Raw genomic sequence first — 26,434 nt, forward strand, 5'->3', positions numbered from 1 at the left:
TCCAGCAGTCCCAAACTTCCCTTTCCCGAGCCACATTAACCGGCTCTGAAAGGGGGATCCCGAGGCGTTCCCAGGCCAGGTTGGAGATGTAATCCCTCCAACTCCTGGGTCTTCCCCGAGGCCTCCTCCCAGCTGGACGTGCCTGGAACACCTCCCTAGGGAGGCACCTAGGAGGCATCCTCACCAGATGCCCAAACCACCCCAACTGGCTCCTTTCGACGTGAAGAAGCAGCGGCTCTACTCCAAGCTTCTCATGGATGATTGAGTTTCTGACCCTATCTCTAAGGGAGACGCCAGCCACCCTCCTGAGAAAACCCATTTCGGCCTCTTGTACCCTGGATCTCGTTCTTTCGGTCATGACCAAGCCTTCATGACCATGGGTGAGGGCAGGAACGAAATCTGACCGGTAGATCGAGATCTTAGGTGTGTGTCGGAAAGTTTAGAGAAAGAAAGTTCCAGACTCTCTCACCCTCGCTGTCCGTCAGAATGAGTGACCATCCAGACTGATGTCTTCCAATGCTTACAATGCTTTTACCCCTCCTGTCTCCTTCCACCCCCTTAACACTTGACTCAAACACTGTTCCCCTCTCCTTTACTACCCCCCTTTTACATTCCTTTCCCAATGTCTATTACTCCTCTCATTTCCATTTCAATCTACTTTCTCTCTGATACTTCACTGTTTGCCCTCTCCACCCCTCAGGTCTCTTAATCTGGAGCTGATGTCATTACACAGTGAGACATGTAGCTGAGAGGCAATGCAAAAAATGATCGCCAAAGTCCTGGGGGCCTCTCTGAGTTGTCTCAATTTTTCAATCCCCCCTCAAGATTCATCCATCTCTTTTTCCTAAATCCCTTTACTCATCTCTCTGCCTGGCCTCTCACAAACCCCGTCTTTTCCTCTCGGTCTGACTCAGTGTCTGTCCTCTCTCCTCTGTAGTCCAGAGGGAGAACATAAACTTTCTACTCTCACTTCATTCACCAACCTACTTCTCTTCCCTCATTTGAACCCATTTCCACTGTAGCGGTGCAAAGACTATAAACAGTCCAAAAATACAGTAGGTTTTCCACTAATGCACCACAAAAACTTTAGTTTTCATGTTTTGAATGTTTAAATTTTTTGATGTCTATTGTGCTACAGTATGTGTTGCATTCACAGAGACATCTTACATTCTATAGGCTTGTATTTGTGTTGAAAGGGTGCCATGTTTCTTCTATATTTAAATAAAGGTGCTTCGGCCAACGGTCCGGATCAAGAGACCAACTTTTGGTCTGATCAGAAGAGGTAGTCTCGGTCGGGACCAAACTGAACCATGGTTTGGTTTGTTTGCAGTATGAAAACACTTTAATGGTTTGGACTTTCGGATCACTAACAGGAAGTTAGGCAACTACGTACCTTAGAAAAAGAAAAGAAAAAACCCTGCTAGCAAAAATGAGCCGTGGATGTAAGTAGGAAGAGGAGGAGGTTAAATATTTAATTTCAATTGGGTCAGACAAAAACATTAAAAGTAATTTAAACACTCACAAAAATGCCGACATTTACTGCTTGGTGCTGACATTATTGTTGCTGGTAGTAATACCATCATGAGACAATCGGGATTCATTCATGCTCATTCATGAGGAAAAGACTACCCGCCAAAATGACAACACGCCAATGTCAGACACACACCCGTCTACTCGCCAATCAAAGGGAGAGCAACACACGTACGTAGTGAGGACCCGTCATAGATATGATATGGAAAGTTAGTTAGTGCGCTAGCAAAATCACTATGTAAAACCTAAAAGAATGGGATCAAAGTAATAAAACACGAACGTTGGTTTGGACCTTGGTCCGGACTTTTAGGTTTGAATCCGCCCTGAATGTTACCTCACTTGTTAGGCCGATGACAACTAGGGAGTGCAGGTGCAAGCACTAGGATGCTGACTACAGTTTACCTAACCAGTGTCATCAATAAGGATTTTTTATTATTATTATTCATGTAATTTTGCTATGAAGTCTGATTGGTCAATAACTTCTGAAAGGCAAACTTTAAAGGTTAGTCAGCTGAGGTTCTAAAACTGAGACGTGTGAATGTCGGCCCTCCATAACAGTACACATTTAAACCTATGTGGAGGCAGAAAGAAATAGTCCTAGGACTCTTGTCAGCCATCTTCCCAACATGCCATGAGGGCTGCATTACACAGACACTAAACACAAGATCAAGGCTGCAAATGTTGCTCACAGCCTTTGTCACATAAAGTATCCTCACCTTTCCTTCTCCCACCTTTACTGTCACTAATGATTATTTTTAATTACACTGTGAAGCAGAAATGCCACAATCTTGGCAAAGTAAGTAGCCTACGTTCTCTACTTTTGAAAGCGAATAGCCAAAAGGCTGAAGGCAAGCATTAATCACACAGATGAGACTCAGAGGTTCACAATTACTCATCTTGTCTCTAAGACACAGCCACTTTATTTCATAAATCTCTTCCTCCCTCTGTGCAACAAACACACCCAGCGAGACCGTGGCATGGCATCAATTGTATTTTTTATTTTTATTCCAAATCAATAAATGAAAAAGGCTTCAAACTGCTGTCTCAATATGAACCCCTATGGCATCATAGATACAAACACAAAGACACACACAAACAGGCCCCAGTTATGTATCCTAACACAGCAACCATATCCAATTAGTATCTGCTCTGGTCTGACTTGTGTACAACATGGACCTCTGCTGTTGCAGTCCTATTGGTCCCACTGAGCTAGACAAAATCCATCCATCTACCAACTCTACTGAATCCAATTTAAAATGTCTCCCTTTGTCTCTCACTCAATCAATCCCTTTCATGTTTTAACAGTCAGACTTTAAGATATTCTAGGTGAGTATTTTGGGGCACAAAAAGTCACAGCCTTGGTACATTGGCCAGATGGAAAGAGTGCAAGGTGTTGTTATCTAATTAGTCCCTGGGTCAGAGGGAACATTTTTGGTTCTGCACATGACCTGAGCAGGGAAAAGGAAATTTCAGAACATGATTCAACAGCAAGTTGTCCTTAGATTACACAGATTGTCAATTTGACACTATAGCGCATTAAAAAAAATAGAAAATCAGGCTTTGTTTGTGGAGGCAGTAATCAGCTCTATCACCAATCAATCGCTGTCACCTTGTGGTCAGTAAACAGCAAGGGGAAAACAACTGAAACCTTGCAATCTTGTGGCTTTTTTTCTGACCAGCTGGTGATGTTGAAGTTTAAAATGTCAACCCAACGGAAGCCCAAGGCAACAGATATCCTGCCTAAATAAGTGAAATTGGCGGAATGCCGTGGGTGCAGACTACCAACTCCCAGCCCTATATCACCACTTGTTATCCCTTGACAGGAAGTTCCGTACTTCAGTCATGTGACAACAAAAGGAGCAAACTCCCTCAGCTGAAAAAGACCACCAGAGGAGACTGAAATGGATGTGAGCAAACAAGGGAGCCAGTTTGTGATTGTGCCCAGAGATAGCGTTTTTGTAGTTTGTGTGGATTACCTTGATTTTGGTCCAATGCATAACTCCCATGCAAAACAATCGTAACTCTTTCAGAAGCTGAAGTTTAACATCCAGTTAGTTACAGCATGACATGCTAAAAAGGCTTAGATCCCCATATAGTCACTGTGTAGTCTAATAACCGGCCCACTGCTGCGTTGCTGTCAGCGCCTGTCTCTCCTTTGTTTCCACTTGTCGGCTCTCGGAAGAAAACCAGAGGGAAACAAATTCAGGATGGAGGAGACAAGTAAAACTGAGTGCAGTCTGTCCAAGTTAAAGATGTCCATGTGTCAAGTCTCCTCCTCCTCTTGACTGTCACTTTCTATCTCCGTCTCACTCAATTTGTCTCCCTTTTGTGTCTTAAACTGCGTAAAGTTTAGATCAGGCAAAAGTTTCAGTTCAAACAGACGTTGGAGCAGGGACAGCTCACCAAAGGATATCCTGGCTATGACACACTATATAGAGTAGTCTGTAACTGATCAACATAGCAAAGTAATTCCAAGTCAACAAGAGGATGTTTTTGTGATCATTATCCTCTGATCCAGGGAAAAGTTTTGGTGAATACTTTGGGGGAAAAAAAGAGTAATGTTGAAGAGTGAATGAAGACTCTAAATATTAAAGTAGGATTTCAAAACCAGCACTAATTGCATTGATGTTGGGAATCATCCTACATCGTGTCTTTAAACGCTAACATCTTATTAGTGACTACACAGGCTGCAGATCATATTCATCTTTAATGTTTCTGAACTCAATTTAGTATTTTACGCTTATAACCAGTAGAACATGAACAAAATTTAGTCAAAATGCTTCACATTGGTCAAAATGCTTAATATAGCTGAACATTTTGTAATATTCCTTCTTGTAGCCTTCATGCATCACTCGTTTCTCATTCACTCAAATGGGAAAATGTAGTAAGTGGCTTATTCTTCCCAGATGAGATATTTTACATGTGGATCAGGAAGACAGTGAATGTTCTACACCCAGTGGCCAGTAATAAAGGTCAGCTTTATTCTGTACCTCATGTTCAAATAAACAAGCAGGTCTAGTTCCATTATACACCAGGAAGGTAAAAATTCCATAAAAAACAAAGTACAGATATTTTAAAATTGTGAATAAAGTTGTATTGCTAGATGTTTTGAAGATTGAAGGTTGACCAATGTTGTTAAAATAGACATAATTTGGACCCATGCTAGCACCACGACTAAACTAATTCCTTCCTGGCTCTAGCACTCAGACATGAGTGGTGTTTATCTTTCCATCTAATGATCTGTGTGAAAATGGATTGCATACTGTCCAAATCATCAAGCTTTTGCAAATTCAATAAATGATTCCCTACACATGCACACACAAGGTGAGCATTTGTTTTCCTCGGAATACAAAAAAGTAATGCAGGCTTGTACCCTTTTATGGACCTCTTATGTACGTAAACATGCAATGACTGTGTTGACATGCAACATTTTATTTAGCAATGAATTTCCCATCCGGGAAATCGAAGGCCCAAATCTTGTCAGCAGACTGTCAAAATGCTCCTTGTTGAGCCAAGATTACCCCTGGAACTGACCAGTGAAGGCAAAGCTCCTTCACCAGCCGGAATTCCCCCGACTGCTCTCTCGACCTGAGGGCCTCATCCACCCACACCCTTCTTACTGCTGCCTTCCTCCATAACTACCAGGGCAAGTGCCAAGGCTTACTTTTGGTTCCAAGACAGAAACATCTTTGCCACCAAATTGCTACTGGAATCGCTGCGTTTCCCACACAATGTTGCATGTCATATACGTCTGATGTAAACACCAGACGCTGGCATGACGTGCATTCAAATATTGACATGTATGACTTAAATGTAAAAAGTCTTGCCCATTTTGCGCTGAGCCCGGCGGCAAGAAAGACAGATATATTTTGGAAATAGGACGCAACCGGGAGGGCAGCGCATGCCGCGTACAATGTTAACGGCCCTTCAGGACACAAAGAGAGAAGACTAGAGGAAGATGACAATAAACAGCAGCCTATTTCAAACCAAAGTAATTTAAATGGCAGACTATTTAAAAAAAAAACGTCTGTCTCCTCCCCTCTATCAGCCTCAATTAGAGGTTAATAGCATTGCATGGGTATTAAGTCTAGAGGGACGAGAAAGGAGGAAAGGAAAAGAGGAGAATAAAGTGAGACGACTTAATTAAATAAGGAAGGGATGAAGGGTGCATTGATGAAAAAAGCCAGAAATAAAAAAAGAACACACTGAGAGGATGGATTCCTATCCATCAAGTTTAATTTGAAGGCTATAATCAAGCCTCCATGTGTGACTACTATTCTGGATAGTGTATGGTTCCTTAGAGATGCAAGCTTAAATTACTATTATAGTCAATGAGTCTGAGTGTGGATATTTAAACTGTCCACAGAATATTTTAGATTATACAGTATGAAGTAATTTGACAGCAATGGGCTCTCACTTGGCCAAAGTGGGTTCCTCCATTTGGACTTTAGCAGCTGTAAAACACAAGTGATCACTTTAAAGCTGCTCTAATCAACATTTCTTTATATTAACAAAAGGGGCTTGCTTATAGTGACGAACCAGCAGAGAGGTATCATCCAACTGTGCAATTTTCTTCAGGCTGTATGACGTTTAGTGTCTTTCAGCTCAATCTTTTGGTTTTGTGGACCATAAGTTTAATGGTTTGGTTCACCGTCCATGCAGTCATCAGCCCTGTTAACAAACACAGCCCTGTTCAGTCAGACATGTTCTGATGAAGCCACTGTTTATGTTACGGGAGCACAGGAGGACTCAAACGCACGGCTAAAAAAAAAAAGGATTTATTTAGGGAAAAGGGGGAAAGGGAGTGGGAAAGTGGACGCCAGGAACTAGGACGCGGAGGACAAGAGGCTGGGGAGATCTCGGGAAGTGAGAATATCTGAAGACTGGGAGCCGAGGGGGAGACACGGGAGGTGAAACGTGGAAGAACCGGGAGCGTGAGCCAAAAAAGAGACAAAGACAAGGGGAGCAGAGATAGAGGCTGATGGAAGCGGGGCGCTGTGGGAGTAGGACCGGGAGGTGAACCCAGCTGACCGGAGGAATGGAAATGAGGATGGTACTGCAGGGGAAGAAGACAAAAAGGGGCGATACAGGGAACACAAGGAGAGGAATATGCTAAGTGATAAGCGCTGGTATTGAGGTTCACCAGCATAACTGGAGCAAGATCAAGTGAAGAGTGGATGGAGAGCCGGGGTATGTATACAGTCGGAGATGATTGATGACAGGCAGGTGTGAGCAGCAAGAGCAGTTGATTGCTGATGACAAGCAGGTGAGCGCAGTCAGCTGGCTGTGGCAGGAGAGAGGAAGAAACCAAAGAGAGGAGGGAAACAGGGGAGATTCAGAAAAATAGTAAACAAAAACAAAAACTCACGGCCAGCTGGACCCCAACCATAACGGTTAACTTTCTGCCCTTGACCGAAAGACAGTCAGATAAAGTTAGCAATGTTAGTGACTAGCTGCTTAATGTAGTGAAGCATATAGCAGGTGAAGAGCTGGATATTTTCCTCAGAGTTGGTGGAGACCAAAAACAGAGCTCTGTATGTGCTGAACAGATAAATTGTTTTGCTACCACACGCCCGTCATATCTGCCAGTGCATCTTTAGGTCTTCAAATTCACTTGACTTATATTCAATTTAACAGGTGTGATGGAAAATTGCCTTTAACTTATCATTGGTCATGAATGCCAACAAGCCATAGATATATACCTTAAAAGCTATGGTTCAGCCAGTATAAAGGGATTTGAGATACATCTCTCTCTCAGCTGCTTTAAAGAGCTACCAAGATGTCAACGTTTTGAATGCATTTGCAAAATCCGGCACTCTGTGTTGCAGAAAAACAAAAGTGTGAGTGCCAGTCGTTTTGCAGTCTGTTCAGTGGTGTTGTGTGCCTCCAGTGGCAGTCAGTCAGTCAGGGGCAGACATTCAGTGGTTTGCTGTTAGCTTAGTGTTTGGCAGAAAACATGAAGCCTCAACAATCCCACCTCATGTCTGTCTTTTATCCACAACAGTCTCACAAATCTGTCCCATTCTCCACCACACTCCTCCCCCCACAATCCAAATATTGATGAGCTATTCAATTAACTACTATTATTATTATTATTATTATCATTATCATTACACACAACGTTTTGAATCATCAACATGTATGATAGAATTCCATGTTATTTATTTAATTCAATAAAAATACACTTGAAGGTTAGGTTCAGGGACGTGATACAGGCAGATATCAGAAAATACACAATTTGTTGAGTATAAATGCAACAGCACACCACATGCTGTGCTGGGGGGCGGGGGGGGGGGGTGTACTACATTGTACATTATGTTAGGTTACAGACCTGATCAAAATCAATTTCATAAGTTTGCTCAGTTGAGCAGATGTGTCATCTCTGGGCCAGCGCGCTGCCAGAACAAATAACCAACTGGGTTGACGTCTCAGCGCTGGTGCTGTTATAGTTACCCAGAAGACTGCTGTTTCTCTGGCAGCCAAGGGCGTCGATGACCTGGACCCCTTCCATCCAAACGTTCTGTCATACTAATGATTTCTCACCAAAATAGATCAGAGGAAGAAAAAGAAGAAAGAAGATGTACGAGGACTTCTTGCCATGTGTTTTTGCTGAACAATCCAGTTAGCAGCTGTCAGATTAGCGGCTGAGCTAAAGGCTGCCATATTAACCGCAGTGTAATGTTATTTTAAAGGTTGACAACCAAATACCTTAAGCCATTTAAATAAGTGCTACTGATGGGCAAAGTAATGCAAAGTGAATGGAATGTCCAGACACTTTGTCAAAAGGGTTTACCCTCAAGAGGACGTTCCGTTGTCAGGGATCATCCCCTTTAAGAATCACAACTTTTATAGAGGCAATCTGACTTATAAATACAGACTTTTGTACACACAGTAGCAAGACAAAAATGCAAGAGTAATCAGGTGTGTGTGTGTGTGTGTGTGTGTGTGTGTGTGTGCGTGTGTGTGTGTGTGTGACAGATAACAGAAAAACAGGAGGAAAAAAGACTGAGGCAAACAAATGGAGAGATGCAGTGAGAGAACTCCAGCTGACTCATGCAGGTTAAAATACACACATGTGCACTAATCACACTAATGAGGAGCCATGTAATTGAGGCCGGTAATAAATCCAGGTTTGAGTTTAATAATCAATACATTTGGACTGCTAATTCAATAGCACACACATTCACACAGTTGTTTCAATTGGCAATTACAAGACTCCCATCACACTCACACACAATTAGTAATTTTACTTGGTTTAAAGTGTGGATCATTTTAAACGTCATGTTTATTCAACAATGGATCTAAATGGTCAAGTCTAATGTAAAAAGAGTGACTTAAAAGCCCAAAAGGGAAGTATCACCCAAAGTTAGGACTCTTACTTGATTGGGACTTGCACAAACAATGCCTCAATCACATTGTTGTATTTTTTTTTTCCCGGAGGGGGTTACACTTAATAATATTAAGGATATAAAACACAACGGGCTGTATTGAATTATTTGGTCGGGTTGAGGGAATTTAAAGAACTTAACATACTTGAGAGTTTGTAGCTACTCAACAATTATTGATGTTAGTATAACCTTAGAAACTCATCACTTATCAGTCAATAGTACAATTTGGTTTGCGTATTTTAAACCCGCTGGGTAGTATCCACAGTAAACCATTGTAAATGTGGTACTCGGTAAATTCTATCTTTCTGCCTGGTATGCTGAAAATCCCAGTTGTGACACATACAGTGTACAGTGGGAACTGCCAGTGTGGAATTCACTGTACAGGGAGCCAGAAGTGAGGACAGGGCAAGGTAACAGCAAAGCTACAGTGCGTGTGAAAAATAAAAAGAAATGAGAGCAAAACTCAAGGAGACATGTTGATTCAAATTTGAAATCCTCCATGTGGCTTTGGTTAAATTGTTACCCAGTGGTTAACTCACTTTTAGATGCTAAAAACAGCGGATAGCACACAAACACGCAACTACTAAACTGATGCTTTCATCTAAAAGCCATTAACAGTTGCATGTGTGCCAACATCACTATATCTTCACGTGAAATGAATCCTGTAGAGTAAAACACGCATGCCAAATTGCTACAAGACATACGTGCTGCCACAGACACACACTTACATACACACATACTGTATGTACACACACTTCATGCTACACTACACAAGGTTCCAGTGACAGAAAGGGACATTTGAGAAGCTACTGGAAGCCATGTTGTCATCACTGATAAATCACTTGAAGCAAAGCCTCTATTTACTTAGTTAGCACATTAAGATATTCACAGAACTTAACATAATATAATTTAAGTACGGCATATTCAAGGCTAAAGTAATAATAATAATCTTTTTATATAAAGTGCAGTCAACTGTCAGGGAATTAAATATCAAACACATAAAAGCAAAACTTAGGGCATGCCATTATACACACACTAAAAACCCAGACTAAAAACCCATGTCCCAATGGTAAAAGATCTAATGTGACAATGCTGTTTGCATGTTTCAACCGGTGTTATTTCCATACTAGTGTTGATCAAAAATACACTACACACATCTATTAGGTTCTTTGACCTTACAAACACCTCCCACGCTCCAATAGGCTTATATTCCCTCTCGGCCTCTTCCCAACTCATTTTATTTTTTCTCTCTCCCCTTTTTATTTCAAATTCATATTAATTATATAATATTTGTATTCTGTGAGCAGAAATTAAGGATCTCTAATGGTGGAGTATTACGACATAATTGTATTTCCCCCTTGTTCCCGAAAAAAAACAAAACAATATGGTTTAATTTTTTGAAAATTACTTCCACTTTCCATTGTCCATCCATCCAAACATTCTCCCTATGTTCATTTGTTAAATTTGAACACATATTGGTATGTGGATTGAAATAGTTGACGGCTTTATTAGATTTTGGGTACAACATAGTACTTAAGGCCCTGCAGTCGCTCACAGGCGTTTTCTATTCTGGCTGATTAAACCTCAGCTCATGTTGGAGGTTGGTGAAGATTATAGAAGTCCGGTCAGACCAGATTGCAGAGTGAGTCGGTCACACATTGGTTTGTGTACTACAGTATTAAAGCGTTGAGTTTTGCAATTTGGCCATAGCCAGGCGTAACAATTTTTTGGAGAGCGTGGGACTGCGGAGATGACGCTGCTAAGCCTGTGTTGTCCATGGTTGCAATGGCGCTGCACTTAGTTTTTCTCTGTGGCTTTGGTACATTTCTTAGGTCACAAATGACAAAACTGCTTGTTCAACCTTTCCATTATCTAGTCACACTGAACAGACAAAAGCAATTTCTCATTGTTTTGGTGCATGCATGGCATGCAATTGATCATGTACAATTGTCAGCTGTATTTTTACATGATCAATTCCTTATACTATGTTGATCAAACTATAATATACTGGATGTTGAATTGTGGAGTCATATACACGTTTAAAATATTGATTTACTGCTCACTATAGAGTAAACTAGGGGTATAACATAGGGAGTAATGAATAAGACAGCCAGGGAGATGCACTGCAGTGATCCCCAAACTAATTTGCTCGGGGGGGTTATTCCCCGGAGCCCTTATGTTTTCTCGACCAACAGCTTTCCCTCGATCGTAGTTGCAGCTTTCACTGTGGTCCTGCCAGGCGCCCTGCCACACCCTGCAGTGACCTGCTACGCCCTTCTATCCCCTGCTACACCTTGCTATGCTCTGTTACGCCATGCAGTGCACTCACCACTCAAGGTTTCAGCTTAAAAGGGAGTTTTTCCTCGCCATTGTCGCGTTAACAAAGTGCAGCAGTTCAGCTGCTAGGTCTCAGTCGCTAGAGTTGTAGTTCTGTAATTGACCAGGTTCTCCTGGGTTAAAGTCCTGTGTTTGACCCATCCACCACCCCGACCAACCTCCCTATTCGGAATTTCCCCGTTACATACGACTCTCTAAACCCCGTCTAGTTGCTGCTCTGCCCAATACGTTCTACACACTCCAAAGGGTGCCTTTTTTGTTGCATCAGACGCAGAAAGCCACTACCCAAACGTCTATATTTTACGCGTTGAGTGAGAATGGGTTGCCTCCTCACAGGGGTTTGGGAAAGGTTTTTTGGCTAAGGCTAACGCTAGTGATGCCAATGCTAAGTACAAGCCTTGTCCATAGGCCTTGTCGGTCTCACCTCTTGTTGCACATGTACATGACATGTACAAAAGAAATGTATGAGAGTCTAGTAAGATCAGGCTAGCAGAAAAAGGGGCAGATGGGTAGAGAAGCTTGATTTAAATGGATATGCAAAATAATGTTAAATGTTTTATATTGTGTCCTCTTTTTTTAATTTCCCTTACCCTCTCTCTTTCCTACACACGTCTTGCATGTGTGTGCATGAAGTTTTTACTTTGGTATGTGCAATTATTATATTGTAAATTATATATTAGCATGCCAGTCTTAAGTGTTCACAGATACAAACGCAGAAAAAGGCTGTAGTTACAAATGCACATCAAGAAATGTGGGGATGCGTGTTGTGTCTGCATTTGGGTGTGTTTACTTTCACAGAAATATAACGTTAGAGTCACAGTCACCTCCCACGCAGGGGGACACACAATCCAGAGCGGTTTGTCATTATAATGAACTAGGGAGTCAGAGGGTTTATCTGTCTGCTGCAGTGTTAACATTACTAAAAACACACGACAGCCAAAACACGCACATACTTGGCACACAATACCACTCACATAGCACATTTGTCCCCTGAAGTGTCACACTACATTTATGGATGATGTCATTACAGCTAGAAGAGATGGAGCAGTGAGATTGAGGACAAAGACAAATGAGAGACAGAGCTGAGTAACTGAAGCACACTGACTAAGGAAACGTAGAGCACACTATGTTAGTGTGCATGTTGCTGTTCGTTACGGAATCGCAGTCATCGCCTTTTCATTTTTCTAATCTTATTTATTCTTTGACGGGAGAAAAGGGAGCAGTCAGGTCACATTGTTATGGGGATATAAAGTTGGGTAGGAAGGAGGTCGGGGTCATGGGAGGTAGCAGTGCTGTGTTTGGGCTTAAATCATAACGTTGTCATGCAATAAAAATAAAGTTTTTAACAATTTCTTTTGCCACATCCTTTGCTTTCATAGGTTTTGCTAATGTTCAAAACTCAAATTTTGGTGTGGAAAATGATATTTTGGCACATATTATTGTTAAACATTTGAGATAGTCGTTTTGCAGTGCGGGATTGGTTGAACAGTTTTCTGTGCTGCTTCTAAGGCAGGCCAAAGCATGAGTCAGCAAAATGCTAAAAAGTCCGATTGATTCATACGACCGCATCTTTATACAGTTATTTTTTTCCTGCTAGACCCGGCTGAACTCAATTCTCTTTTGTTCTGCTTGGGGAGTTTGCAACCTTTTTTGAGTTTGATTTACGATCAACTAAATATTCACCATCTATAAAAAAGTAACAAACACAGCCATGCTATACCAGAGATAAGTATATGGAAATGCATACACACAGTACACCACGTCAAACTTCAACTCAAACAAACAACCTTTAGCATGTATTCGCAAAACTCGCACGAGTAATCAGCATGCATAGAATTATGACTTTGTTTAAATTCTCTATGAAAATATAGTCGACCTATAGAATTAAATTGGCTATTTTGAAATCTATTAATTAGTCATTTTCTTAAGTCTCTAATGTGGCTGATTGGATATCTTGAGGACTAGACACAAGGTTGGACAAAAGAGACAAAAAAAAAACTGACTTTTATAGATGTCACTGTGGCATTTTTTACTATTTTCTGACAGGCTATAGGTCAAATGATTAATCAATGAAAATAATCCCTTAACCCTAGATCATCAAGGAAATATGATGTAAGACTGTCAAATTTTCATTACATGTTTACACCAATGTTGCAAACTTGGCTATTTTATTAATAGATTAGGGACTTTTAGACCTTAGCAAATTTATTTTAAAAAGCAAACATTGACAATTTAGATCATCCAGGGAAATGTGAGATATGTAAAAAAAAAGTTATCTACTGTTGCCCTTTTACTGCAGTGTTATAGCTAACCTGACGCACCACATGGTTTGTTACACAGGACCATCTGAAAAGCATTGGCAGTCATTTGAATCCGTTTTTTGGAAAAGGGCAGACGTTTAAAAGAAATACTTGTCAGGTGATTGGATGAACCATTGGTCTATTAAACTTTGGCCAGAGAGAGTCAGTTGATTCAGATCTATTCCATCGAGAAAAGTCTTTAGTGCCATTCTTTGCCCTTCTTTCAACTAAGAATTAGTCTCCACTTCTAAAATAATTGATGCTCTTGCAGCATCAACGCTAACTTGTTTATTAATGTGCATGGTGACTGGTGTCTTGGTTTATGAGTTTCTTTTGGTAAATTAGGATCAGGTGATTTTTTGGTTAATTTTTTTTTCGCTTTGGTTAAGTTTTGTCAAAGACTTTTATGGTTTAATTGTTGTATTTACTCTTTTTGTTTGGTTCTAGGCAGCTATCAGCCACTTTTTGGCTAACTAACTTGCCTTAGATTGAAGTTTTTTTCAATTATTTTTGGTTTATTCATTTATTTCTCCCCCCAAGTAATCAAGTGTTCTCTGTCCCACAGTTGTTGTGTGTGCGTGCGTGGGTGTGTGTTTGCGTGAGTCTTCACATGTGATTGGGGTGATCCTTCCCTGAGCTCCCACACCCCTTGACCCAGTCCCCCCCCCCCCATTTAAAACCTCAGCACTCATCGCCCACATTTTCATATTTGAAAAGTATTTTATACTTCAAAATTTTAATAAAAATGTGTGTACTTTTTTAGTATTTTGATGGTGTAATTATCTAGCTAGTCCAATCCTGTTCTTGGGGTAATTTTCCCTGGGTGGCGTTGCCGGTGTCTTCCTTGAGTCTGGTCGTTGAGCGGGCCAAAAAGGCGATCCAAACCATTAGAGTCTCACTCGCCACATAATTAAAGACTGCAAGGAGGATGAGAGACTAATCTAGGAACTGAAGATTGAATCAGTCAGTCAACTTCCAACTGACAGCAATTAGTGAACTCATTTTACAGAATTTATATTTCGCATAAGCGTCATAAAAGGGAGGTACAGAGCAGTGGAGGAAAGGCTTTTCATTACTCATATCCTAAAAGGTGTACACACTTTTTTTTACTGATGCTTTAAATTAGTTAAATGCTCATAGTTCACCCAAGATTCTGCTACTTTGATGTTTAATCGCCTTTTTTTGTGTCAAGAGTTTTTGTGCGTGTGGTCTGCATGAATGTGTGTGCAGCATACAGTTTGATAAGAGAGATTGCACTCTTAAGTTTACAAGAGTGCCAATATGGCTTCACTGATCCAATAAGAAATTACACATTATCCACACACACTAGGACAAAAAAAAAAAAATAATAATCAAAGGAAAGATCAACCTTACCATTATCCGTCAACTGAGCAAAACATACAATGGAGAAGCAAGCACTATGTGCCAGGTACACAACAACTTTTGGTCACTAATCTTTTTCAGTGAATTGCACACAGACATTCCCCTTTATAACGTTCCGATCTCATGGTTTCAGTTTTCTGGGCCATAACTTTAGCATTTGGTTCAGTCTTACCACTGCTTACTTGACATATTTATCGTCTATAACAGAACAAAAGCACAATTGAACCATGCGGCACCATCTAAAAAGGCAGTGGGACAGGCTTGTCGCAAGCAAAATTACTGAGTTTTAACCCGGGAGTATTACACAATTACTGTAAGGGAGATCTCCGTTTGAAGTTGCAGACAGCAAAATCACCACATCCGTAGTATTGGACAAAATAAAAACGTGGATTCATTTACTAAACTATTTTCTAAAGTACACAGTGCAGAGTCAAAGTACAGAGTCCAGTTCCCAAGGGACTAAGCTGAAGAGGTTATTTTTGGAAAACAGAATATGAAATCCGTGACCAAGGTCTTCTGGCTTCTGCAGCCAGAGCCACAACGTTTACACCGACCCCAATACAAGCAACTCAAATGGCAACGAATGCTGTGAATTCATTACATAGTTATGAGAGCTACTGCCACAAAAGGCCCCTTTTGTATGATATTATTTTAGTTTTTTGGAATCTGTTAAAATACACAGAAAGCTAAATTTTTAACTGACACAACAGTCATTGATTGGCTATAAAAGGTCAGATGCAAATAGGGCAACTGCTGTCTGTGTGACAGACAGGAAGTGCATGAATGCCCTCCATTTCAGTTTTCTCTTCTGAAACACAAGAAATGTTTTCTTCCAATAACACATTTAGGACTAAGCGTTATAGAACCTAGAATAACTGCAATATAAATGCCATTTGCATCACATTTGAGTTAATGCATTTTTAAATGGCTGGAAATGTTCAATTTGTGGTTTCCATTACACACATGAGCTATTTAGATTACTGTGGTACATTGTGCCCTACTCTGAGAGCACACACATTTCACTTGTGACACATGAGTGCTGACAGCATTATTATCTTTGAGACACAGCTCTACCAGGTTAAAGGCCAATGGATGGATAGAATACTAGAATAATGTACATAAAACGCACAATGTGTAAATTTCTACCGAACATAAGACACAGTTTGGTGATGTGAAGTAGTAAGGGATCAGTGTCGGTCTCCACATCCCTGTTGTCTTTGCAGTCAGCTTTTCCAGGTTAGGATTCCTTCAGTGTTCGTTACCCATAGTCTGATTATCAGCAGAGGTCCCCTCCTTTTCAAAACAATTGGTAAAACCAGTAAAAACACTCCATAAAAGCAGTTTGACTTTATAAATCAGTGTTTCTCTGACGCTGTTGGCTCAAAAAGGACTGCAAGCAGAGTTGCTGCTAACGTTTGCTCAGCTTGTTTCTCTTACATTGAAAAAAATATACATAACATTGTTGAAAACATTGCGGCATATTTAAAGTACACAACTCAACAAAATATATAGCATGAGATAAGTCATTTCACATGTACCTTTAAGTAGAAGGACTGTTACTGTACTTTAAAGGCATGTGAATCAAGCAAAAGTAAAATTACTTGTATAAAAGTGTACTCTGTTGGCTACCTCTACCTCACCAAGTAAGAGCGTGAGTTGCAGTGAGAAATCATGATTATACAGGGCCATGGTACAGTCACTATTAATGGTATTAGCTACACATGCCTTTCCGCTGTAACATGTCAAAATGTCACATTAAATTTTGTAGAATTATAATTTTCTCTGAGTCATGGAATAAAGTGAAATGTCAAAAATCATTTAACCAAAATAGGAGAATTTGCCATAAACTCACAATTCAAGTTATTTGACAACCCTTTCTGCTTTATGATGAATCACTCTTTCCCCAGTTTTAGCTTCCTTAGCAGGAAGGTTTGCTAAAGAGATTATTGACAGTGCTGGGGATGGATTCTTGTTTCTTTCATTCCAAGATCATCAGCAACTCAACAAAATCTAAATCTGCCTTTTTGAACATCCTTTGAGGGATTTCATTTGAGAAAAATGAGAGCTTAGAAGACCAAATGTAAAAGATTAACAGGTGGACAGAAAGTGGCATTCCTATACGTGTAACAATTTTAGTCTCTGAAAGATTCAGGGTTAATTTTTTTTTTTAATTCACTGCATGACACAAAAAATAAAGTGTGATATTTTCATCTCAACGGCACAGCAACGTTCAGATCAACACCCGCTGTGACATGTTGGCAGTGTCGTTAACGCCGCAACGGTGGTATTGCCAGGAGTTAAAGTATACATTTTTATGAGGTGTGTGTTATGTGTGTGAAGTGTGGTGACGTACAACTTACAGACGATGAGCACCCAAACGACAGTGGTGAGGAATATAACATTACACACATTTGGCCATAAAGTTCATGAGTTTTCTTTACCTTTACTTTTTATATTTAAGTACATTTTATATCAGAATACTACTTTTAATTCACAAGTACAGTACATATCAGACTTTTACTTAAGTAATATTCTAAAAAAAGAATAACTTCTACCAAAAACATTTTCTGGTTTTACTCAAGCATTGCTTTCAAGTACTTTATACAAGACTGACAAAACATGGTGCATGTAACATCTTTCAGCAGCAACAAAAACAATTGGTTTGGACTAAGCAGAGGATGAGGTGGGCATGTTTTAGTGGTGATCACCATAATAAAAGGGTGCCACCTATCTAGTATATCTCACAGATGAGATTATAAACATTTGCATTAAAGTGAACTGCATAACACAGAAATGGTACTGAATGTTCATAGTGAGCAGGACCCAAGTTCATCCACACAGGTACTTTCACTGATGCCTGATTCTCAATAGTATGCACATTTACATATTTACACTAATTAGTTCTTGCTTTATAGAGGTTTAGGACTTTCATTATTTTACAATACTGCCAGCACTGCTGCACCCAATGAAAACCGGACTTAGGTCTCATTTAGCTAAAGTAATTAATGTGCATGCAGGGCCAACAGTTATTACACGGCTAAGGGTCACTGCTCCGAGCCAAGAAATCCAGTTCCAAACTCCCAATACGCCCAGTTAAAAGGTGCATGTTTGCATGTACCTTTACACAGATCCAGTCTAGCCATTTCCCCCTAGTTCAAATTGTTAATTTTTAAGCTAATTGGCTGTAGCCCTATATGTACTAACAGCAAGGATGCAGCATGGAGGTGCTAAGAGTGTTGAAGCACCTCCAAAAAAACACGTTTCATAAAAACAAATAGAGTCTTTTATCATGAGGCCCAAATAATTCACCTCACACACAAAAAAGGCACACAAACGGCTGTCACTCACAATGCTGCGCAAAGCTGTATCGCACTGGTGCTACTGTGATTGAGACTGTATAGCTCTGCAACTAAAATAACCTGTCCATGGGTCCCATGTCTCGCCCACATCCATGCACTGACCGACTCCTTCTTCCCTTCCTTGCAGTTCTCATACATTAGCTTCATGTTGCTGAATGTGTAGTCACCGTGGCTAGTCCGACATACAGTATTTAAGTTTGGTGTCTTTAGTGTAAAACATTCTGAAATTAGCATAAGATAAAGTCCTGCAGCATTTAGTAGTATGTCATTTACTTCTCTCAGCACCACCAACTCTGACTGACTTCCAGCATCCCTGACAGACAGTGGAGCATTTAGCAGTTACACAGAGCCAGATATTCCCATAAGGAGTTGGTAGAGACAACTAGAGCTAAAAACAGACAGTAAATATTGAACTCCCATGTATCAGGTGGCCAGAAACATGACTCCAAATGAATGATAATGCTGAAGCAGACCTCCTTCTGCTGTTCACCTTCACTCTCCCTTAGATTAAAATCAGCTGTTCAACCACAGCTGGCTTCATCTTATGTGCCTTATCAATATCTGTTAGATTTGTATAATTTGTCACTGAAGCTTGACACAAGTTAGAATGAGATGGGAGGAGGGGTTGAGGACAATGAGAATATGTTAAATGTCAACATGTACTGTATATTAAATATATTTTAAAGCTGCACAAAATGACAGATATATTAAGGCATTTTGCCTTTATCATTATTTTGATAGCTGATAGTGTAAAGGCAGGCAGAAAAGAAGGGGATAGAGGCATATGTCATGCCAGGAAGGCCCCTAGCTGGAAACCATGGCATCTTTTGAATATACTAAAGGTGGAGAAAAAACTTGTTATTTTATGTAATGTCACCTTATTTTGTGAAATAAATCATGCTAATATAAGCATATCTCTCAAATATTGTAGCCGCACCATGTGAAATTTACAATACATTTATGAATGCACTGATTAGAATGACATCAGCTTGTTTATCCAGGACTTTACACAGCCTGAAAGAATGAATAAATAAATGAGCATTATCTGAGTCGCTAAGAGCAATCAAAGCTTGATCAATTGGTTGTGACACACCCGAATCATTACTGTTGTCACCACCACACCACTTGACTGATCTGGTGTTTGTTCGCATAAGTTAAACTTGAGTATATTAAAAATTACGCAAATCTATTTTGGGTTGTGGTCATTTCACATATTTCTCTGAGATCAGGCAGTTCTTTCCTGTTGTAGCTGCATGTGATTTACCCTGATAAGACAGCCGTATTTGAATAAACGTATGGAGCCCAGTGTGGCTTTAATGTCAAGTGTAAAGGAGATCTAGATCAGTCATTATACTTTACAAAATACATGGTAGAAACAGGTGGAGAGGTGTCTAAAGAGGAGAGGAAAATGGATGGAGAGATGTGATAGATTGAGGGTAAATGTAGGTGAGAGGAGGAAATGTGAGAAAGCTAGTAGCTAATGGTAAGAAAAGATTTTAACAGCAGCAGCTGGCAGCAAGGTGCAGTCAAGTGGCGGAAGGAAAAAAGAATGGAGAAAAAAGGAGGATAGAGCAAGAATGTTATGGGAAGACAATGGATGCCTTCATGGCACTGCTGCAGATTATTAGCTTTAAAGGGTGAGTAAAATCAGAGATAGAGGCTGATATAAAAAAGATGAGATGAGAGAGAAAAAGACAAAGCATTAAGGATGATGAAGAAGAGGGCCAGGCAGAGAGGGAGAGGACTGGATTATCAGGAAGTGAAGAAGAAAGTGACACATGGTATTTGAGTGGCTTTGGTGGGCAGAGATGAGAAGAGGATGAAAAAGAGGGCAGATAGGAGGATTTAAAAAAGATAACTGGAGTAAAGAAGGATGACAGGAGAGGAAGTGAGGGCCAGCATGGACAGAAGGGGAGGTGAACCATTTGAAAAAGAAGAGAAGAAAAGGAGAATAAGTTGGGGGGAGAGAGGGATGACAAGAGGAAGTGTGCAGGAGGATGTAATTAAAGAAAACAAAAAAAGGAAATAAAGGGAAGGAATATGGGGTGGATTAGACAGTGAAAAAGCAGACGAGGAAATGCAATGAGCTGATATCCAGCTGATAGATTTCGTCCATAGCTCCAACACCTACACACTCTTAACACACACACTCTTACATCACACAGAGGGGGAGAAGAGAGAGAAATTAAGTGAAGCCGTTTCTACCTCGAGGAGTCCATTTTATCTTATACGGAACATCAATTCACACACAACAGGCCACAATAAAAGGTGTATGTGTGTGCGTGTGTGCGTGCGTGTGTGCGTGCGCTCCCATGTCCAAGTATGTGTGTGTATGTGCAATCCATCCCTGAGAGAAAGAAGATAATCCTCCCCAAGTCTCTGTCCAAATCATTCTCATTCTAACTGGTCACATACTCACTTGTCAACGCACTGGGTAGTCCTAGGCATCGAACTGATGTTTCACTATGGTCGCTGTTTAAAACACGGGGAACACATGCTTAAAAGTCCTATGACATGACATTAGTGCTCCCCTAATACCGTATCTGAAGCCTCTTTCCCAAAATTCAGCCTTGGTGCAGAATTACAGCCACTAGAGCCAGTCCCTAAATGAGCTTTCCTTAGGGGGGGGGGGGGGGGGGGGGGGGGGGGGGCTCGACCAACTGCCACTTTGCTCATTTGAAAGCCATGATGTTTCTCTCTAAGGGGAAAGATTCCAGCTCGGCCATCTGAGCTTCTGATCAAGTTAAAGTCTGTGACATAGGGAGGAAGTTGCGGTAGATAGATGTGTCAAACAAACAGGACTTTCACCAGGTGATCAATGTTTGTGTCCTTTTTGGACTTAACTTACTACCTCAATTTACATAACAAACTTACTTCTAACTAAAAAACATCATCTGCCTAAACCCAACCAAGTATTTTTCCCTCAAAACCTAACTGAGAATGCAGTTTTGTTGGGAATGGAATTTGTTAGGAGATAGGGTTGCTTTAGCAATAAGCGCACAGCCATACCGTACATTTCTTATAATATCTGTACATCTCTTTGATAGCAGTTAAAAATAGATGTTGGGTTAACACTAGTGATGTCCAAATATAACTTTACAAAGCATTTTCCTCATTTTCTGAGCCTAGTGGATGGCGCTCTCTGTTCAAAGGGTTGAAAGCACATCGAATTGCCATTGCTTGAGCCTCCTTTAAACCCACAGCACCATCTAGTTGGGTCAACAACTGATGGTTCATAAAGCTTCATTTGGACATTACTAGTGAACACTGTTCATCCTAAGATCCTGCTGAAAAGCCATGGACACCAAGCTAAAACTACATAGTACATTCATAAATATACACATGTATGTAGCTATACATCTGTAAAGAAAGTGAAAGAAATGCTTTCAGAAATTGACAAAAACAGAAAGCAGCTGTGGGAAGACGGGAAATCCACTGGTATCCATCTTCATAAAGAGCTCTGGTCATCAGGGACATGACTGATGGCTCTGCCCCAACCACCTTATGTGCTGAGGGCCACAGCTCAGTGTGGGAGTGTGAAATTGTAATGCTAGGCCAAAGGGACCAACAGAAATGCTAAATGCTCTGTCTTCATTGTGTCACACTGTTGCCAAAGGGCCAACAGCCTTTCACCCAAAGTGTTGGCATCTCAACTGTCAAGAGCAATCATTTATTTCAATTTACTACCAGTTTTACCAACACACAAACGCAAAGGTCGCCATATGTATGGCCCCTTTATCATCCCTGTAAAAGCGCAGTCAGCAGCTAGCACACACCCCCAGTGATGGGAAACGGAGCGCACAGATTAAACCTTCTTTAACAGTCAATTGTCCTGATCTGGACTCTCTACTTCTTAGACAAACCACTTCTAACAGGTTGAACAGACTAATGTCTTTTCAATCACAAATCAAAGACAACCCCCATGGTAGAGCAGTGTTTCATCTTTGGAGTTTTTTCAGCTTTTGAAACCTGATGTTTAAACCAGGAAATAAAGATAACGTGGGGAGCAAATAAAAGATACTAACATTTCTGGGAAAAACGTACACAAATACCCAATTAGTTTGTTTAGTTTTTAAATCAAAAGTTTGAATTTACTGTTGCTTTAAGATTACAATTATATGTACAATTATATTTTAACAATCTTTTAGCCAAACAAGATGCCATGTAAAAAACAATGATATCATCCTTTACTGTGAAAATTTAACATAAATGGTTTCTCTTCTCCTTCACACGCACAAATCCTTTTCCAACTTTTATTCACAGCCAATAATGTAGTACCAGGCCCACACTTCAAACTGCACAGAACTCATGCAATGGATATGCAATCCGTCCGTCCACACACACACGCACGCACGCAAAAATTGTCTCAAAAATGCATTCATTCACAGCCTATAATATGAGCTGTCAAACAGGCAGACCAGCATGCATACATGTGCAGCCATGCACTCACGCACACTCAAACCAAAATTCATGGACCATTTCACGGTATCTTGCTTTCATCAACCAGGAGTGCCTGTGTGTGCTCGAAGGTAAATATCTGAGGAAATTAGTTGTCCAGCCATGACAATTTGGCCATCAGTCTACCACAGCAGAAACAGAAAAAAAAGAAAGAAAAAAAATCAAATAATGGTTCAGAGAATGGAGAAACAAGAGAAGGGTTGTAGCTCTTACAAAGTAAAATTCGATGCGGCGGGGGACATGGTGAAATTAGAAAATTAAATACTAAGCCAACCGCAGCTACTAAGGAAAACAAAGGGAATGCAGGGAATGAGGTCCAAGAGACTACAAAGACTAGCATAGTTCATCATTTTAGATATACAGTAGGCCATGATTGTGTATGCTGCTCATGCCAGAGGCCATCAGTTCAAAGGATGAAAAAAAAACAAAACATTGGCAGTTTCTCCCTGAGGCAAATACAGCACATTGGTGGATTTACACTTCATTGCTACAACAGTGATAAGAGTCCTAAAGAAAAGGAAAAAAAAAAATGAACTCACTCACCTGCTTTCTTCCATGAAGCTGCTCAGAGGTTGACAGACGACTGAAGGTCTTGCAGCTGGGTCACAAATCTCAGAGTAGAGACTTCCATTTTAGAGATGGCTGTGTGAAAATGGATAAATATTTTATAACCAAGCTAGAAAACACAAGTATTCATTTCACAGGTAGACCTAAATGGTCTCATGCCCTCTGTTTCTCTCTATAGCTTTGACAAACACTTTAACTTTTAATATCAGTCCCCGAGTCCCTTTACGTAAACCCGAAGCAGCTTTTTACTTGATTTACTAGCTACTTTAAAGCTAAAATGTTGTCTACTTTAGCTTGCTGCTCATAACATGCCAACAGAATGTGATGTTGATTAGCCAGGAATACAACACCAGTTGGCAAGCTGAATACAAAGCTACCATCAATTATTTGAGCATGGACATAGCCTAGACATTTTTAGATAATTCAGACAGATTTTTGCATACATTTTGAGTTGTTGAAGACAAAGACTGACATTTTGACATAGCAAAAAAAGCGCAGGTGTGATTATTAACAGGGGTGATTTAGATGTTTAGTGTCAGTTGGCATTGTGTTAGTTGCATAGCCTACTGGGACAATCAAGAAGCAACTTTAACATTTGTCTTAAATCAAAATGTCCACTGCGAAAAGGGTCTACTCATGAATAAAAAAAATAGAACAGGCCTTCTTAATACACAGTGAGGAAAATAAGTATTTGAACAACCTGCTATTTTGCAAGTTCTCCCACTTAAAAATCATGGAGGGGTCTGAAATTGTCATCGTAGGTGCATGTCTACTGTGAGAGACATAATGTAAAAAAAAAATATCACAATGTATGATTTTTTAACTATTTATTTGTATGATACTCCTGCAAATAAGTATTTGAACACCTGAGAAAATCAATGTTAATATGTGGTACAGCAGCCTTTGTTTACAATCAGAGGTAAAATGTTTCCTGTAGTTTTTCACCAGGTTTCGGTGAATACTCGGAATACATGGCCTCAGTCATCCTCTCCTTAATACAGTGCAGTTGCCCTGTCCCATGTGCAGCAAAACAACCCAAAGCATGATGCTACCACCCCCATGCTTCAAAGTAGGGATGGTACTCATCATTCTTCTTCCTCCAAACACGGTTAGTGGAATTATGACCAAAAAGTTCTATTTTGGTCTCATCTGACCACATGACTTTCTCCCATGACTCCTCTGGATCATCCAAATGGTCAGTGGCAAACTTAAGACAGGCCTTGCCATGTGCTGGTTTAAGCAGGCGAACCTTCCGTGCCATGCATGATTACAAACCATGAAGTCTTAGTGTATTACCAACAGTAACCTTGGAAACGGTGGTCCCAGCTCTTTTCAGGTCATTAACCAGCTCCTCCCCTGTAGTTCTGGGCTGATTTCTCATATTTCTTAGGCTCATTGAGACCCCACGAGTTGAGATCTTGTATGGAGCCCCAGATCGAGGGAGATTGACAGTCATGTTTAGCTTCTTCCATTTTCTATTGATTGCTCCAACAGTGGACATTTTGAAGGCAGACTAACAGGTCTTTGAGGGTCAGAATGCTAGCTGATACAGGTGTTCAAATACTTATTTGCAGCGTTAGTTTAAAAAAGTTATACATTGTGATTTATGGATCTTTTTTAGATTATGTCTCTCACAGTGGACATGCACCTACAATGACAATTTCAGACCCCTCCAAAAGGAAGAACTTGCAAAATAGCAGGGTGTTTAAATACTTATTTTCCTCACTGTAACTGGAGGCCTTAAATTTGCAGTGCTAGCAAATTCAGGCATCTATTTTACATTACTTTTCAGTCTACATCATTGTGGTGATAAGGCTATGAAAAAGCTAGTAGTAACTCCAGTGGTTTAGTCTACGTAAGACAAAGGTGTACATAGTATACCCACTAAGAAATCTCCAGGATATCCATACACCCACTTAAACATGTGAAATGATATGAGACAGCATTTTTGTGACAGAACTTTCAACTCAGATATTTTTTATTCACAGATACAGGGTCGGGTAATGTGACAGCAAACAGAAATAACACTGCAGAGCATGCAGAGAGACTTCATTTTCCCACAACCCACTTCTCACTGAGCGCAGTGCGTAATGTGTTCGTAGCAACCCTGCCCCAATGCTCTGCCTACTGTAATACCAGAATCCTTCATTCACTACACATTTAAGACAAAAATGTAGCCTATTTTATCCTTCAATTACTTCACCAAAATGGATTCTTTAGGTCCTTCACCCCCTACAGCCACAGAGTAGCAAAGTATGAACCTCACCACAGTGTGCTTTGATACAGATCCACCCACAAATGTTCACATCCTTTTCACATTTTTTTTTAAATCTTAAGTTTACTCTACTCCAGTGTGATACTCTAAAAACTGTTGGCCTTTAACTCTGCATACAGCCATGAAACCTTTATCCAGAACACTAGCAATAAAAGTGTGCCAATCTTGCCAGGACTGCTCAAAATCAAGGTTAAAGAAATGAAAAAAAAAAAAAACATCAGCGCGGTTCTGCTTTCATAGCTTAAGAGGTCCCAAGAGCTCACCTGGAACCCAGTCTATCACTATCATCCCCTGAGACATAAAATGGAGTCATCACACAATTTCTGTGGAAAAAACTATTCAGTGGAGCAGAAGCTTTTGTTCCCTTTGCCACAAATTTGATGAGTCCTGAAAAGGGACTTCTCGTCAGCATTTCTGAACCATCAATGGCATCGCAGCCAACAGCGTTTTACACAAAAACTAGGGGTTGTTAATATTTCAGTAAGTCCTAGTTCTTGCATGCATGAACCTGGGAACATTGAACAGATTTTATAGGAACACTTTGCAGTTTAAAAGTTAGCTCAAAAACAGCTTAGTGAAAACCCAAGTCAATTTCCCTGTGGTGTGACACACCCAGAACACATTTGTTGCTTTACCATCACTTAAAAGTTCTTTGATGGGCATGCACTGTAACAGTTACACCTGAACGCATCTTGGCTCAAACTGAAAACCCATTGCAGACCCTGACAGTTTCAGAGAAAACAAATACAATTCCAATACAATACAGCTGTTAACTTTAGTCACATTAAAACTTTCTTTTATATTTCTTATATTTATATATTATATATTTTCTTTATA

General features: G+C 40.3%; 1 long non-coding RNA gene across 1 annotated transcript; it reads right to left on the reverse strand.

Annotated features, from left to right (window-relative positions):
* Positions 1-3,535: 3,535 nt before the first annotated feature.
* Positions 3,536-25,879, reverse strand: LOC117936103. The gene is made up of 3 exons (XR_004654890.1): positions 25,861-25,879; positions 23,299-23,397; positions 3,536-3,702 (listed from the first exon to the last, which is right to left on the reverse strand). It is a non-coding gene; the product is annotated as an uncharacterized LOC117936103 (long non-coding RNA).
* Positions 25,880-26,434: the final 555 nt, after the last annotated feature.

The sequence above is a fragment of the Etheostoma cragini genome, chromosome 20 (assembly GCF_013103735.1).
Source record: "Etheostoma cragini isolate CJK2018 chromosome 20, CSU_Ecrag_1.0, whole genome shotgun sequence".
Taxonomy (NCBI): Eukaryota; Metazoa; Chordata; class Actinopteri; order Perciformes; family Percidae; genus Etheostoma; species Etheostoma cragini.